We start from the raw sequence: 12,018 nt of genomic DNA on the forward strand, positions 1-12,018 counted from the left end.
CTTTGGCAACTGTGGTAAGAATAACCAGTAAGACCTAAAACCCAAAATTCGGTGACGTTTGGCCAACTGTGTAATGACCACAAACCTCAGTTCAGTTTTGACATCCAAGGTGGTGGAACGACACGTGTAGGAACACCTCTGTTTCTGGAGTAAGATGTCAGCGTTTCTCTCTGTTGTTATATGGAGAATAGGAACAGATTCACTAATGATTACTTCATTCATGTATGCTTCCAGTGTCTCCTCATTGGCTCTTAAGGCCCATTGAATGGATCCGCCTAAAATCGTGTCATTATCTCTTTACTCCAGTTGCCAAATCCCAGGGTTTTGCAGTAAGTGGTCTTTTCGTGAAGATTGAGTGATATTTGGGTTAGGCCTCCTTGCGAGTGACACTGCCGACCGAGACCAAACAGTTTGTCAGACTGTTACTGCTCGGACCTAAACGTTACTGTAGGGCCTCTCTGGCTCAACTATTATCACCAGGTTTGTTTGTGTATCGGTTACCACATGATGGGGGTGCCAGTCACACCATTCTGCTTACAGGTGTGTCAGCATTTCTAGTCCAGGTCCTTTATATTCCAGAGTTCACAAGGTGGCCATAAAAACTCACCAAGAAATGAATCCTGGCATATAAAAGCCACTTCCCACAAGAACTTCTGTAAAATACAAATTAGGAAAAAGCTCCACAAGCTCTGTCATTCTTGCCTTTCCCATAGGCCCCAAACACTTTTCCCTTGGTGTTTTTTTTTTTTTTTTTTTTCCTTTCTCCAAGTAAATTGTGTACCTCAAGGCCTTTGGGTCAATTTTTAACCTGACTCATCTGGTAAAAGGTGATCACCTGAAGTAAAATGAATTAAGTTCTTTTGTGTTACAAAAACTTTGTTTATGATGGGAAGAGGGAAAGTTGACTAGCATTGAAATCTCAAGTTTGAATTCAGAGCTGTATTTCTGAGCTCAAACCAGTTGCTACTATTGTAACTGCATTTAGTTGCTCTTTCTTCTTGAACAATCTCTAAAATTTTAGGTAATGAAAAACTGAGATCAAAGATTCAATCTGGGTTTTTCCCTTGCAACTCCAATAACATACTTACCGGCTGCAAACTGTGTGCCAGATACTTTATAAATTAATTTATAAATTAAAATTAATTTACAAATATTAGGTCATTGAATACAATACTCCTGCAAAGACGTATCATGGCCTTCATTTTGTAAGTGAGGAAAGCAAAGCTCAGACCAGCTAAGCAACTTGCCAGAGGTCACATGGTGAAGTTGGAACAAAACCCAGACCCAAGGGCAGAGGTTAAATCTTTGGGGATTTTCTACCATCATAATAGAGGCAGGTCATGCTAAAAAGGACCGATACTTCCGTGAAACAGGCCACTTACAGCCAAATATATACTCAAAAGTGCTTAAATCTGCTAACATAGGGTGTCTGAATGGCACCTGCTGGGACTCTGCTGGGCTGGGGCCTAAGAAACGTTCGGTACAGGCAGCCCCTCCACTCTGCAGGCCCATCTCTGCCCACGACGTGGAAGTCTGGCAATTGCCCTAGTGCTCGTAAATGCATTCAGAGAGTTTACTGTGAGAGTGAATGTATCGTGAGGGCTGGCAGGTAGCATTGACCCCAAGCTCGAAATGCTCCTGCTCTCAGAGAGGACTCTTACCCTGGGCTCTGGCCCAAGCTGGCCTAAGCGTGGTGGGTTAGCCTTGAATGAGGATTCATGTTGATGTGAGCTGAAGTCATCCTCAGACAGCTGCTAGCTGTCAATTTCATTTTGTCCAGATCCACTCCCAATATTCAGTAGTCAAAATCTGATTCACCATTTTTTCACATTTTCCAAGTCGCTTTCCCTTCTCATGGTTTGTAATTTTAATTGGAGGAGAAAGGGAGGTGGGGGGGGGAGAGAGTAGAAGGGGGAGAAGGGGAAAAGATGTGATGTGTGAAAAGCATTTTTAAAACAATCATTGACCAAAAAGGGATCTTGGATACACAAGATCTGTTACCTCTTTCGCCTCTTTTCTGCTCTATTTTTATCAGAAGCCCAACAGGCAAAGACCAAGTGAGCTTCAGTATTTGGCACAGAGCCCACTGCAATATTGATGACATGATCTCAATCATGATTATACGTTACCCTCTTACCATCATGTGAATACTATTTTATAAGCTTTAATAAGTTGCTTGAGCATTTAAGATGAATGGTTTAGAAGTCTAAATTCATATTCATGCCAAATATGTAGGACATATTTTTCATAATTGTTCTTGTCCCTTGGGTCAGTAATACAGTTTATAATCATCATAAAATTTCATTTTTAATTCCTTTTAATTTATCAGAAGGAAAATATGGATCGTTATTACCCAATTAAAATACTCCTGGTGCTTTTAAGGTAGACATTGTGGGGATTTTGGAGTTTTACTGAAGACAATTAAAAAAAGAAAGAGCAGCTGCATGACTTCAAAGTGTTTTTAAGGGCTCTGAGTTTGCAGAGATATTCGGCTGCTCTGTAACCTTTTCCACCTGTTGTGTTCTCGTATCATCCGTGATGTAATCAAGGAATCATTGGAACATTTACCCATGTGAAAGGTGCAGGAGTGTGTGACTAAAGGCTGAATTTTCATTTGGTAGCTATAGAATCCATTCTGATACACACACACCCTGAAATGACTTGGCTTATAGTTGCCAAGAGCAAGGCCAGGGAGAAGATCACCAAAAACCTGAGACAAGTGCATGAATTTGAGTCTACCTCCTTGGCTGGATCGGGTACCATTTGCTTTATGAGCGACCTGAGAGGGGTACCCTTTAGATGGATGCGTTGTGAAGGTGATGGGTTTTTTTCTAGATGATTCCTGTGGCACCAGCTAGAAAGCAACCCAGTAGGGCAGACTCAGTTACAATGGCTACAGTTTCTTCCCAAGATATCGAATGCATCAGGGTGATTAATACCCACCAAAAGAAAATGTCTAGACATCAAAATTGCATTTCAATTCATTGTCAGAAAATGAGATACCGATTTAGCCTCATACCCCTTCCTTTAGGCACGCTCAGTTTCTGTCCACATTCTTCTGCTTGATCATGACCTTAAGCCAGATGTGTGTAGGAATCTCTTTTCCCCCTCTTCCTTACCAGAACGTCTTTATTTCATGCATACACGAGTGCAGTTCTTTGAAAAGAAAGCACCCCAAATTTATAAACTTCCGATAGTTTACTTAACATTCAGATGAGAACACTCTGGGTGAGGGGTACTGTGATGATCCCCGGTTTGTGCCCGGGCTTTCAAACAGTTAGTGAACTGTTCCAAAAGAGAGCAAGTTGGAAGTGCTTAATAGATGTGTTGGTGCACGTGCTAAGGGTAAATAGTCGCTTAAATTTCTGCCAAGAGCTTCTCCTTTGTAGGGTGTGCTTCGGTTTATAAAGAGGTTTGGCTCATGCGCATCTTTTGGTAAAAATCAGCATGCCTACAGTTCCTGGAACCAACTCACAGCTGTCTCCTAACATTGTTCAATGTGAATGACATTTGCTTATTAAATACGCAAACTTTCACTAAAAATATTTAACTGTAAGATCCATATAATAAAAGGTGATAAAATAAGATGCATTCCTAAGTTAAAAATACTACATTTTTAAAAGCACCTTTCAGCGTGTGCCATTGCTTACCTGGGTGGCACCCACTATGGCACATTTGGCCCCGGTTGTCGCCTTCTGCTCTAGCGTGAGACTCTGAGGCCTGAGCACTAGTTATTCCAGTTCTCAGAAGCTAAGAAGTTTGATCTATGGCTCCTCATTATGAAAGCTTACTTCTTTATGGCTTCGCCCAGGGGAAGGGGTGGCTCCGGGCTTTTCTTGCAGGCTGTGACCTCGAGAAACGAAGTCTGGAGTACGGCATCTGCAGGCGCTGACTTGCAAAGGAGACACCCACACCTGCAGACACACTGCCTTCTGTGAGCCGGGAGACTCTCGCCACGGAACACGGAGTCACTAGGTCTTTCAAAGTAGGAACAGAGCCCTTACTCTTAAGGAGCCTATCCAAACAGGTGGCAAAGCGCGGCACTTCAAAGACAGGAAATCCCTTCAAACGTTAACCTGGAAGGACACAAAATGACCTACATTCAGGAAAACGGGGAGCCAGTAATTCAGGGTCATGTTTGTTCCAGTTTAATGACGCGTGTTTGGTGGATATTAACTGGTCCTGAGGATCCCTACGCTAAGTAGATGGCAGCCTTTCCACCAGAAACCCACTGTTTCAAGATCTTATTTTTTAAAAGGTGCCTGAGTTCACATCAGATTGAAGTTACTAGGTTAAGACTCTCTCTGGGCTAGTTTTCACCCTTAAAATCGGTCTGGTTTAAAATTACAATGGCTCAGAATGTTTAAGAAACTATGAATGTGTTTTAACGTCTTCCTGAACACGAAAACCAAGGGAGGGCATCGGGCTTACAGTGCCGCCTTGGAAAATAAGCAGATGATTGCTGTGAGTCTGAAGGGCGGCCTGGGAGCTCCCCAGCATCGAGGCTCAGGGTTCCCCAGTCGTTTCTCCCAGCTCAGAGTGCCACGTCTTGACGGAGGTCTTGCCAAAATCCCCTAAAGCACGGAGGGCCCTGGACGCAGCAGTCGGCCCCGGGTCAGAATGACTCAGTGCACGTCCAGTTCTCTCGGAATGAAAGGGCTGGGGTGGGCGCGGCGGAGGGCACAGAGCTGCTGCCCATGCTCTCTTCTCCCTGCGGGGCCTCTCGTTCTCCCAGCACTCAGAATTACTGAACAAAGGTGCAAGTGGGAAGGAAATGGGGGGGTGAAGGGCAAGCCCGTTTCAGAACACAAAAGTTGTCCTTCCGTGCTTCCATTTTCAAAAAGTGAAAATCTAAAAAGGGTTGAGTTGGAAAATTCCTGAGTAACTGAAAAGCTGAACCTACATTCCGTAGTTTTATCAACGTAAGTAAGCCTCTGCGCAAGGAGGTCAAAGTTGACTCTTCTTCCCCACTTACAAAGCAAGTCAACTGATTTTGAATGTATAGCTATAAACTGTTTGCAAGTTTCCTAAGTCAGGCACTCGGGATGAATTATGAATGGAATTAGCCAGCTTGACATGGAATTTCCTCACTTTTACTGGTCTTTAAACAAGATTTTTATCCGTTCGTATGCAATCAATGGGACCAACGCATGAAATGGTCCTTAACATAAAACATTCTGTTTTAGAGTGATTTTGCAGCTAAGGAAACTTAAATACGAACTTCTAATGTGGAAAAGGTAGTTTTTACATGCTGCTTTAAAACTGATCTGGAAAACTGATGAGCTGACCACGAGATTTCTGTCAGAAACTAAAATTAAGTTTATATTTTAAAATATAATTTTAAATGCTTGCTTTCTTTCACAAAGCCAATCTGCTTCTCATATCCTTAGCCTCAGTCACCTTAAAAATACATAAATTTGGTATCTGGTTATTGAGTTTTTGAGTTGCAGTGTAGCATAATTTAGATATTCATAAATACACACAACAAGGAAATCCTTCCTGAGTGCAAAACTACTTTTAAAATTACCATCCAAATAAGTGAATGCTACAAGTATACCTCCCGGTTTAATTTCAGCTATTAGCTATTTCCTACCTTAATATATATTCTTCCACGTAAAAGTTATGCTGTCTTAAAATTCTCTTACAAACTGACATGTCCAAATTGATGTCAGTAGCAGATTGAGTGCATAAAAACTGTGAGATCAGGATCAATGTCAAGTTTTGGACAGAAAAATGCACTTGGGTTGATTTTTACTTCAACAGGGCACATGTTCTTATTTATCCCTTGGTATATATAAAAAATTTTTAAATAAAATATTTCTCAACTGTTCACGTAGAAATGCAAACAAGAAAGTCCAATAACGCTATTATCAAACCGCTAATATAACAAAATACTTGGAACATTCAAAAGAAAGGTACTAATTAAAGTACACACAAAAATTTCAAAGTTTAAAAAGCGGTTGGAAAAACACTTCTCAGTCACTTAGAATATAATTACTTGCACATTTTAATGGTCTTGTAGATTACAGTAGTAAAATATTTTTACAAACTTCTTGCCTTTTCAAGTACCTCCAACGTATCAAGGGCCAAGAATATTCTTTTTCCTTCAAATACATTCAAAAGTATCCACCGTCTTGACAAAAATGTCATGTAATAATCTTCTTATACCTGATTCTGGTGGTCCTAGAGAATGGAAAACAGTCTGTGATGTTTTTCTGAAAGAGGAAAACAGTGTGGAAGAACCCCTTTCAAACATGTTTTTATATTCACGTAAAGTGTGTTAATTGCCCAGTTTCTTCACAAAAACCTTTGATTTTACAATTTTATATAGACTGCATTTATGGGTTTGGAAATCCTCCCCCCTCCACTAACCTCCTTCAATAGGGCTGTACTAAGCTTGTTTAAAATTTTTAAAAATTACCTACACCAATCATTTATCTACCTGAAGAGAATTAAAAATGCTAGTCATGATGGTGTTTTTAATAGTCATGAAAATACTTTTTCTGAAGGACAGACGAACTTCAATCTGAAAGGCGAACACAACGAAATAATATGAGTGTGAAGTTTCCTTTTGGACCTCACAGATCAACGAAAAAATGTTTATCATAAAATTTTAAATACAAAACTTTCAGTCTGAACTCCTGAGAAAACCGTACGTGGTAAAATATTTGTTTCTGTACTCCCATAAACATACTTGCCTTTCATTTTCCGAGGCAACACTGACCGACCACATTTACAGCTGCTGTTTGCTAGGAATGGCTCACAGACCCAGGCACTGGCATGTCATCTGTCCCTCCCCCCAGGCAGGCGAATGGAGGCAAAAAGGAATTTTTTATTTATAACCATTCCTTTTAATTCTGTTTTTAGTAGCTCTCACAGCCTTTGACAGCAAATGTCAAACCACATTTAAATGGACTTGTTTGCTTTTTTAACTCCAATGATCCAGTCCTGCTATCTCAAATTCGATACTTCGCAAAATTTTTTTGTTAAAAAAACCCACATTTTTTCATATAAGTTATAACAAAAAAAAATCTAAAACATGGGGCCATAACTCCCACTATAAATTAGTTATATTTATTTTAGGCAGAAGTGTCAAGTGAACATTGCTTATTAAAAAGATCCTTGGGTGCTCCATTTGCTTTCAATGCTACCTTGGCACAGCAAAATCAAATGTTCTTGCCATCTGTCAAACCACAAATAGCAGGCATCCTCGTCCTAGTAACCTGCGCGAGGCTCAGCAGGAAACGGGACCATCTGAATGTGGTCCCTTAACTTACCCCTTCTGAGCTTTAGGGAGCGGTTTACTTAAAAGTATTTACTTTCTGGCAAGGTGTAGCTAATTGTTAAATACAGCTGAAAACCGTGAACATCCCCGAGGAAAAATGATGCCACGAAATGTCACTCCCATTCATTTACTATTTCACTAACTTCTCGTCAATACGCGTCCTCAGACCGGCGCGTTTGCACCGTTCTGGAACTACAAAACGAGATGCGGCCCACTGATGATCGCTACCTAAAAAGCGCCGAATCTCTCATTGGGCACCGTCACCAACATCTCTCTCCCTAGAAGACAAATACTTTGCAGATCTCGCACCCTTCTTTACAAACCTGCGCGGGTCTTTCGGGGGGGAGGGGGTGGCAAGACTTTGGTGGGAGCTGCTTCCCTTCAGCAAAACGAGGGCTGACTGCAAAGGCGCGGGATGGGTGTTCGAGCCATTTCCTGCCGATTCCAGATTGCATCTGTGCAGCGTGGAGAGGAAGTCGGACTTCTTTTCCAGGCGGAGCCTCCACGTTGCTCTTGGGAAGCCCCGCGTCGTGGGCCGGGTCCGGGGAGGAGCGCGCCCGGGTTCGGGCCCCACGCTGGGGGCTCAGCACCGCTGGGAGGGCCAGGAGAGGGGTCCTGGGAGCGGCGGGGCACACTGAACTCCGGAGAGGGGGCTGAGCGGGGGAGAAGTCGCTTGCACAGTCGCGGGCTCCAACCACGGGCATGCACTTGAACCCGCTGCGAAGCCGGCCACCCGCCGCGCTCGGAGCGCACCAGTGTCCCCCGGCCGTGGGCCTGGCGCGCTCCTTGGCCTCCCTTGGCGGAGCGGCCGGGCCCGCGGCGCGGTACTGGGGCTGGGGAGGGTCCCCACCTCGTCCCCCGGGTTAGCAGCGCCGGGGCAGCGCACCCCACTCCAGGACCCCGAGTGTGAAAGCGGAGACCCAGGGCCGCCTGTGGCGAAGCGCGACTTACACTTCACTTTCCGATTTGGAGAATATGTCACAGGAAGGGGGGGAGAAGGAAAAAAAAAAAGGAACTGTAAATATGATTTCGAGGGGGGCGAGGGCAGAGCGTGTGCGCGCGGCTGGGGCGGCGCAGCCGCGTGGGCGCCTGGCGGGGATTCCCGGTCTCGCAGCGCACCCTAGTGGACGCCCTGCCCCTCGGCCGCTCCCCGGCGCGCTCGCTCGGCTCCCCAGCTCATTACAATCTGCAATATATTATTTCTCCCAAAGTATTGACAATGTGTGAGACTCCAGTAACCCCGGAGCTCTTGTCTGTAATCAGCACATTTATTCACATTTAGGGAGAAGAATCCGAATTAAATCCCCGTGACCCGGATTGGGTTACAGTGTCATTTTCCCTGGATCCTCTTTTAAATCCACTCCACACTGCTTCTCTGTCTATTACATGCTAATTTAATTTTACTGTGGACGATATTTTCAGCATTTGCTGAGGACAGTAAATTTTGTAGTTTATGTTATTTCACTTTTTATGACTTTTTAACACTTAATAAAATTTTATTAGAGCACTTTTGTGTTTACAAGGCCACAAAACTCTTGGCAGGTTGTCAGAAGTCCTTTTTATTATGATCCCACTGATATACTGCGAGTAATGAAATAATCATGTCCAGAAATGTATCAAAGGCCAGAGGGATTATCCCACTTAATAGCTCCACAGATGCGCCCAGAAGAATGCGGACACGCGGCGGGACGGGCTGAGAGGCGGCAGGCGGGAGGAAGGAGGCAGCCCCCGCGCCTTTCTTTACCATTTCGGTTGCTTTCCTAAAAGGCTACATGCAGGGTCATGTGACTTTCCGCGGTCTCAATAAAAAAAAAAAAAGAAAGAAAGAATTTATTCTATTGCAAAATGTGCTTTTCTTTTTATTCTCCTTGTGTGGGCATTTAAGGCTGTTCTAGTGGCAGTGGGGCTGGCTCAGCATATCCGTGTCAGTCACTTTCCTCTCATTTCTAAGTGTACTTTTGTGGCATTTAAGCAGCCGATGGTGACATTGGTGTTGATCTTTGCGGCTTCTACAGCCGTTATGGAGAGAAGGCACTGGGAGGGACCCAGGAGGGCACGAGGTGTTTTAAGGTCCTTCCCCTCCTGCCAAACAGCACCTTTTGCTGTTGCTTTTTATTTTGTTTCGCAAAACAGGGGAATAGTGACTTGAGGACTTCGCTTTCTGCCTCGTGCCAAAGAACCACAGTATGCTGCTTTTGTTTTCTTTTTATTTTTTTGGTAAGACTTGCTATGAGGACTGAGATATTGCAGCTCTTTTTTTTTTTTTTAAAGAACCATTTCCTTTTCTTTTAAATATATGCATGATCATTTAACACACTGGTGTTAAGTTCATTCTTGCTGCAAAAGAAGGCCATTGTACCTCCTGACCCCGAAAGCAAGGTGGGTGGCTTTGTTTTATAATTAAATTTTCTGTCTCCAGCTTCATATTTCTCTTTCTGTTATTTCCTGAATAATGTGCCAAAGTGATCAAAGAGATGAGGAATGGAATCATAGATGGAGTGATTTTGAAATTACTGTTGCTATGTCCAGAGCACGTGTTCTTCTAAACTTTGGCTCTGGGGGACTTTGGTAATATTTTTCACAAGCGTGTGCATATCTGTGTGTGTCTGTGTGTGTGTTTCATGTTGCAACACATCACTGTCAGATTTTGCAGTCTGTCATTGTTTAAAACACCCCCTGGGAAGCGTGCCCCTCTCTGGATCGCCTTCATCGCACACATGTGTGCGCCCTCCCGTTCCCATGTACATACGGCTGCTCGCCAGGGCTCTTTGATTTCAACTTCAAGGGAGCAATTTTGTTCTTTGTATGTCGTTTGCTAACCATGGACGAAACTTAGTGCCTGGTCTACTGTGTGGGCAGGATGGTCTAGGTTCTGCAAAGAGCCTATGCGTGGAACACCCATCCCCTAAGAAAAATTTATGTCCTGAGACTATTTGGGCAGCCATTTTTCTCTTTTTACCATATTTTCCATTTGCAAATAGGAGACTTTTTTTTCTTTTTCTTTAATGATTTTTTTTTTAACATTGCTGAAGAACTGGAAACAAAGTGACATTTGGCTCTGAGTAAACATTCTTCCTTCACTCTGGTTGTTATTGATGGTTTGTATTCTTTGCCTTTTACCAGCAGAGACCCAAGAGCAGACAGAGAAAAGGTGCAGATGTTAGCCTTCCAAATTTCAGAACATTTCACATAAGGGAATTTATGCCCAAGTGCTGGAATCAAGAGGAGCGTGTTAATTTTAATTCTGCTATAAAGTGACAGTTCAATTTTATAAGTAATTTGTGTCTAGGACAATTTAAATAATACTTCAAAGGCTGTCATAACCTTCAAGTTAGAAATCTGTTTTATTCAATTATGAAATAAACCTCCCCTAAGGTAGATATTTTTAATTCATCAAAGTGTGTTTATAATTCTTATTCAAAAGAGCAAGAGATTGCCTTGAACGTGATAACTGATGACACCCAGCTTGCTCAGTGGAGGGCCTAACTAGTGTCCACGGGGATTTTACAGCCCCTTCTGAGGTATTCAGAGAGGAGAGGAAAGGAAAGACTGAAGCCCCAATCCTTTCGTCAAAAAGAGGAGGAAACAAACCACACCAGAGGCATGGAACTGGCCCCTCGGGTGGTCAGGTGCCATCAGCAGGAAGGGAGTAGGAGGACAGACCCTCGACCCACTTTGCTCTGTCCTGATCCAATTCTGTATATCACTTGTGTGGCCTGGGACAAGTTGCCTCTCTGTGCTTAGTTTCCTCATCTGTAAAATGGGACTAGTGCTAGTACCTCCCCCCAACTTTTGAAGGGTTGAAGGGTTAAAAGAGTTAATTTAAACAAAGTATTACAAACAGACCCTGAATATTATTTAAAACCTCAGGAAAACTGCCGTACCCATCACCTAGCACATGCCCGGCACGTAGTAGATTTCTGTAAATATCTGTTGGAAAAGCGCTGAGTGCTATTTTGTGGGCTGCTCTGGTCGGTCAGGTGGGACCAGTGAGGACACGGGCATCAGCCTCAGATCTAGACCGGACGCTACTGAGAACAGACAGCACTCCGGGAAAAGTTGTGTCCAACTTCTCTTTTACTCTTCCTGTGGGTTTCTATATTGTTTCTCAATTAGCAATTAGGTTATAGTTTTGGGGGGAAAGAGAGATTATAGTTTTGGGGGGAAGCAATTAGGTTATAGTTTTGGGGGGAAAGAGAAAGATCCCCCCTCACATTTGGGAGGGGGGATCAGCACAGTGCTTTGTATGGAAGTAACAGAAAACTGATAACATAAGCTAATATACCAACACATATCAAAGCACTCTCTAATATAATCTATTATTTAATAAATAGTAATCGTGGGCACTATGCTAAATTCTTTGATATGTCATTTTACTTCCTCCTCACTGACCTCCATACAGGTAGTTATCAATCTTTGCTTCACGGGTAAGGAAAATGAATCTCAGAGAGGTCAAGGGACTTTCCCAAGGTCACACAGCCAGTAAATGATAGATCTGGCTGCTTAACCCAGGTCTAGGGGAATGCAAAAGCTATGTGGTTAGTCGACCACTCTCCTACATCGCCTCCCAATCTGTTTGGTTTTATAGAGCCCCTAACTCATCAATCTGGTCATTTACAATTGTTGTGGAAACCATAGTGAAAATGGAAATGATTAAGGCTGATACCCAGCCTTGAATCATCTGTGTCTTGTGCAGAGATGTGAATGCTGGGCTCAGGGGAGTGAGACATGGG

General features: G+C 43.2%; 1 pseudogene across 1 annotated transcript; it reads right to left on the reverse strand.

Moving 5' to 3' along the window:
• Positions 1-798: 798 nt before the first annotated feature.
• Positions 799-9,032, reverse strand: LOC148110768 (uncharacterized; annotated as a pseudogene). Its single transcript, XR_015726588.1, has 3 exons — positions 8,927-9,032; positions 7,609-8,471; positions 799-4,076 (listed from the first exon to the last, which is right to left on the reverse strand). The product of XR_015726588.1 is annotated as an uncharacterized LOC148110768 (transcript).
• Positions 9,033-12,018: the final 2,986 nt, after the last annotated feature.

This window comes from Ursus americanus, chromosome 1, assembly GCF_024610735.1.
Source record: "Ursus americanus isolate L20-20 chromosome 1, mUrsAme1.1.p, whole genome shotgun sequence".
NCBI classification, from domain to species: domain Eukaryota; kingdom Metazoa; phylum Chordata; class Mammalia; order Carnivora; family Ursidae; genus Ursus; species Ursus americanus.